This window comes from Chiloscyllium plagiosum, chromosome 1 (assembly GCF_004010195.1).
Source record: "Chiloscyllium plagiosum isolate BGI_BamShark_2017 chromosome 1, ASM401019v2, whole genome shotgun sequence".
Classification (NCBI taxonomy): domain Eukaryota; kingdom Metazoa; phylum Chordata; class Chondrichthyes; order Orectolobiformes; family Hemiscylliidae; genus Chiloscyllium; species Chiloscyllium plagiosum.
The window spans coordinates 40,631,393-40,637,354 of NC_057710.1; positions in this window are offsets into that span (position 1 = coordinate 40,631,393).

Below are 5,962 nucleotides of genomic sequence, written 5' to 3' on the forward strand. Positions count from 1 at the left end.
ATGGGGTGGAGAACATCGTCGATCACGTCTGGGAGGAAATTGCGGTCTTTGAAGAAGGAGGCCATCTGGGTTGTACGGTATTGGAACTGGTCCTCCTGGGAGCAGATGCGGTGGAGATGAAGGAATTGGGAATATGGTTTGGCGTTTTTACAGGGAGCAGGGTGGGAGGAGGTGTAGTCTAGGTAGCTGTGGGAGTCGGTCGGTTTATAGTAAATGTCCGTGTTGATTCGGTCGCCCGAGATAGAAAGGGAAAGGTCTAGGAAGGGGCGGGAGGAGTCTGAGACAGTCCAGGTGAATTTGAGGTCGGGGTGGAAGGTGTTGGTAAAGTAGATGAACTGTTCAACCTCCTCGTGGGAGCACGAGGCAGCGCCGATACAGTCATCGATGTAGCAGAGGGATACAGTCATCGATGTAGCAGAGGGATACAGTCATCGATGAAGCAACACAGCAGCCAGCTTTCATACAACAAGCTTCTATAAAAACAATGGGAAATTGTGGTGTTGATTAAAGGTCACCTATTGGTCAGGATACTTGAAATAATTCTGCTGCATTTATACGACGGATACGACTGGTGTTGGATTGGGATAGACAATGTCAAAAGTCATATGACACCAGGTTATAGTCCAACTGGTTTATTTGAAATCACAAGCTTTCTGATCACAACACCTTCATTAGGTGAAGTGAAAGAGAAGCATACAGACACTGAATTTTTCAGCAGAGAGATCAAAAGGTCATACAAATGGTGTGAGCAGAGTGTCAAATAATAAGTCTTTGCAGGTGATCACAAGTGTCAGTCAGTGTAAGTAAAGTGTTAACAGCTGTATAACATGTGAAGGACCTTTCATCCATTTAAGTAAGGCAGAGAGAAAATTACAAAAAATGTTTAAAAAGGTAGTGCTGGAGACAAACCAAATGACTGGAATAACATTTTAGGTATAAGAGTCACATGACAAGAGTCTACCCACAGTAATAAGTAATCCAAAACTGTACAAACTAATTAAGGTAGAGAGATCATAACAATTTATCAAGGTGATGGTGTCAAAACAGCCAAACATGAAATTCTGACTCCTGTACTCAATATTCTGATCAATGAGGCCAAATGCCTTCTTCACCACCCTGTCTACCTCTGATGCTACTCTCAAGGAACTATGTACCTACACCCCTAGGTCTCTCTGTTCGACAACACTCTCCAGGGCTCTACCATTAACTGTATAAGTCCTGCACTGGTTTGTCTTATCAAAATACAACACCACATATTTACCTAAATTAAACTCCATCTGCCAATCCTCAGCCACTGGCCCAGTTGATCAAGATCCTGTGTACTCTTGGATTACCTTTCTCACTGTTCATTATACAACTTAGATTTATAGGGTCAAAGAGATGTACAACACAGAGACAAACCCATGGAACCAACTTGTCCTTGCTGACCAGATATCCTAGGTAAACCTAATCCCATTTGCCAGCATTTGGCCCATATCCCTCTGAACCCTTCCTAGTCCTATACCCATCCAAATGCCTTTAAATGTTGATATTGTACTAGCCTCCACCACTTCCTCTGGCAACTCATTCCATACACGCACCACCCTCTGTGTGAAAAAGTCGTCTCTTAGGACTCTTTTAAATCTTTCTCCTCTCACCTTAAACTTATGCCCTCTAAAATTGGACTCCGCCATCCTGGGGAAAAACCTTGTCTATTTACCTCATTCATGCCCACTATAAACCACGATAAGATTACCTTCAGTCTTTGACTCTCTAGTTTTGTTATTATCTTCAAACTTTCCAACCATACCTCTTATATTCTCATCCAAATTGTTTATATAAATGATGAACAATAGTGGACCTAGCACCAATTGTTGTGGTAGATTGATCACAGGCCTTTGGTCTGAACAACAACTCTCTCCCAGGATCCTCAGTCTCCTACCATCAAGTCAATTTTGAATCCAAATTGCTAGCTGTCCCTGGATCCCATGTAATCTAACCTTGCTAACCAATTGACCATGTAGAAACTTGTTGAAAGCCTTGCTAAAGTCTCTGTAGACAACATATGCTGCCTTCATCTGTCTTCTTAGTCATGCTGACTATCCTAAGTCAGTCCTTACCTTTCCAAATGCATGTAGATCTTGTCTCTCAGCATCCCTCCAACAACATACCCACCACTGACAAAAAGCTCACAGATCTTAGGTCCCTGGCTTTTGCTTGCAGCCTTTCTTAAATAAGAGCACAACACTAGCCACCCTCCAGTCTTCTAACACTGGTACTGATGAAGGGATTTTGCCTGAAACGTCGATTTTCCTGCTCCTCGAATGCTGTCTGGCCTGCTGTGCTTTTCCAGTACCACTCCATTCTAGACCCTGCAATTTCTTCCCTAGCTCCCCACAATATCCTGGGATATACTTAATCAGGTCCCAGGCTTTAGGTTAACTATAAAAATATGTAAGGAACACAGACAAAGTATTCTTCCAGGCTGCAGATTGTCACTCTTCATTAACTTGTCTGAATGGAATTCTTGGATACGGATTACACAGGAGAAGAACGAGTTGACAGATCTTGGTTAAGAATATTAGGGTGATTTCAAAAAGATTCTTCAAGTATTTTAAAGGAAAAAGGATAACCAGAGAAAGGATAGGAGCCGGGGCAGCTTGGTGGCTCAGTGGTTAGTGCTGCTGCCTCACAGTGCCAGGAAGCTAGGTTTGATTCCAACCTTGGGCGACTGTCTGTGTGGAGTTTGTACATTCTCCCTGTGTCTGTGTGGGTTTACTCCCACAATCCAAAGATGTGCAGGTCAGGTAAATTGGTCATGCGAAATTGCCCATAGTGTTCAGGGATATGTAGGTTAGGTGCAATAATGAGGGGTAGATATAGGATAATAGGGGAGGGAAATGTGCCTGGGTGGGTTACTCTTTGCAGGGTCAGAATGGACATGTTGTGCTGAATGGCCTGTTTCTATACTGTAGGGATTCTATGATTCTATCTCAAGGCCTGCACCCAAATGAGAGTTTATGATTTAATTTGATCATTTTTCACACCTGTATGTACTGACTCACTCATTGAAACACATCTACAAATGGACATCAACACATTGAGAGCCGTCACACAGAATGTGATTTATTGAAAACAATTGAACAAAAGCAAATAGTAAGGACAGCTATTTATAAAGAATCTGATCCTTCACAGGATGTGGGAATTTCCAGCTCGGCCAATTACAGCCCATCTCAGACTGCTCTTGAGGAAGTGAGCTGCCTTCTTGCACTGCTGTGTTCTTGCTGTTTAGAAGGAAGTTCCAGGAATTTAACTGAGAGATAGCGAAGAAACAGTGATAAAATTATAAATCAAGATATTGTGTCACTGCAGGTGATGGTGCTCCTAGTTAAAGTTAAAAATGACACAACACCAGGTTGTAATCCAGGGTGTAGTTGGAAGTACAAGCTTTCGGAGCACTGTTCCTTCAAAGAACTAAGAACAAAAAAAATTACGGCACAGGAGCTGGCCATTTGGCCCTGCGCCGATTCAGATCCTCTATCTAAACCTGTCATCTATTTTCTAAGGATCTGTATCCCTCTTCTCTTTGCCCATTCTTGTATCTGTACAGATATATCTTAAATGATGCTATCATGCCTGCCTCTACCACCTCCACTGGCAATGCGTGCGCAAGTGTGTGTGTGCGCGTGTGATGGAAAATACGCTCACAGACTCTCCTTCTCTCACACACATACACTCTCTCTCTCTCTCTCCCTCTCTCTCACACACACAAACACACACACGTCTATGGGGTTAATTTGTATTTACAGAATTGTATTTGTTGATACATTTTATTTTTTTCAAAAAGCACACAATCTGTAGGTAGTCAATCCATGTGATATTTTATAAATTCCTACTTTGGAAATAGATCCAGTCTGACTGAAGATTTGAATACATACAGACTCTAACCTTACACCTTTAATACATTGTCTGAGCTGAGATGTCACCTTGTTTTAAATAAAACCTTAAGTGTTACAGTGTGGAAACAGGCCATTTGGCCCAGTAAGTCTGAAGAGTATCCCACCCAGACCCATTCCCCTACCCTATTGTGCTGCATTTCCCCTGAATAATGCACCTAACCTACACATCCCTGAACATTATGGGCAATTTAGCACTGCCAAGTCACCTAACCTGCACATCTTTGGACTATAGGAAGAAAGCAGAGCACCCAGAGAAAGCCCACATTGACGTGGGGAGAATGTGCAAACACTATATAGGCAGTTGCCGGGTCCCTGGGGCTGTGAGGCAGCAATGCTAACCACCAAGCCACCATACCTTGAAAGAAGCTCTGAGATTTACATATTAATGAATCAAAACCTGTAACCCAATTTAAAAGATGGAAGACTTAATAGCAATCTAAGTTTGTTCAATATATCACATCAGTTGTATGATACTTTGATCTTTTGCAATAGATTCTGTGCTCTATAATCCTGCTCCATTAGCTACCTGATAAAGGAGCAGTGCTCCAAAAGCTTGAACTTCCAAATAAAACTGTTGGACTATAATCTGGTGTTGTGTGATTTTTAACTTTGTCCACCTCAGTCCAACATCAGCACCTCCACACCCTTCTAGGTAGTACAGCCGGGGTTCAGAATGTGCTGTCAAGTAACAGTTCTGTTATTATCCTCAAGTAAAGTTATACTGGACTCAAAACCATATCTCTTTTGCTCTGCCCAAGTGCGTCCAGACCTGATGGGTTTCATTCTCTGTCTCTATATCAGATTTCCAGTCCCCACATTTGGCCTCTATATAGATATTTTGTGGATCACACGCTCTGCTGCCACTGTTCATCAATGGTAAAGTGCATGAATGTTGAAGATGGATGATGTGGTTTCAGTAAAACATACTGATTTGTCCAAGATGGTGTCATGCTTCTTGACTGCTGTCGGACTTGCACTCTCCAGGCAAGTACAGTATATTCCATCACAACTGTGTCTTGTCCTTTGTTGCTGATGCACAGGCTTTGAGGGGTCGAGGGTGAGCTACTCATTGCAGAATATCGATCCTTAGACCTGTTTTGGGAGCTGCTGTATTTATCTGGCTAGTTCAGATTAGTTTCTGATAAATTAGTTTCTGACCGGGTCTCTGGCACGAGGTCCGGCTCTGAGGCCCAGAAGGGAAAGGGGGAGAGAAGGAAAGCGCTAGTTATAGGAGACTCTATAGTTAGAGGGACAGACAGGGGTTCTGTGGACATGGGCGAGACTCTCGGATGGTTTGTTGCCTCCCGGGTGCCTGGGTCCGAGACGTCTCGGACCGTGTCTTCAGAATCCTTAAGGGGGAGGGTGTGCAGCCAGAAGTGGTGGTGCACATTGGCACCAACGACATAGGTAGGAAGAGGGATGGGGAGGTCATTCAGGAGCTCAGGGAGTTAGGCTGGAAGCTAAAAGCTAGGACGGACAGAGTCGTCATCTCTGGGTTGTTGCCGGTGCCATGTGACAGTGAAGCAAGGAATAGGGAGAGAGTGCAGTTGAACACGTGGCTGCAAGGATGGTGAAGGAGGGAGGGCTTCAGGTATTTGGACAATTGGACTGCATTCTGGGGAAGTTGGGACCTGTACAAGCAGGACAGGTTGCACTGAACCAGAAATGCACCAATATCCTGGGAGGTAGGTTTACTAGCACTCTTCGGGGGGATTTAAACTAATTTGGCAGGGGGATGGGATCCGGACTTGTAGTCCAGCAGGTAGGTTAGCTGTTTTTCAGGATGTCCAAGAATGTAGGGAGGCTGTGGAGAAGGTAGCACTGACAGGGAATACTTGCGGACACAGAGAAGGGTTCAAGTGTGTATACTTCCAGGACAAGTGATGGGCTTGTTAGTGGGTGAGCATTTTGGCGATGGTGACCACAATTCTGTGACTTTCACCTTGGTTATGGAGAGAGATAGGTGGGTGCAACAGGGCAGGTTTTACAATTGCTGCAAGACAGGATCTGAGGAGCATAAATTG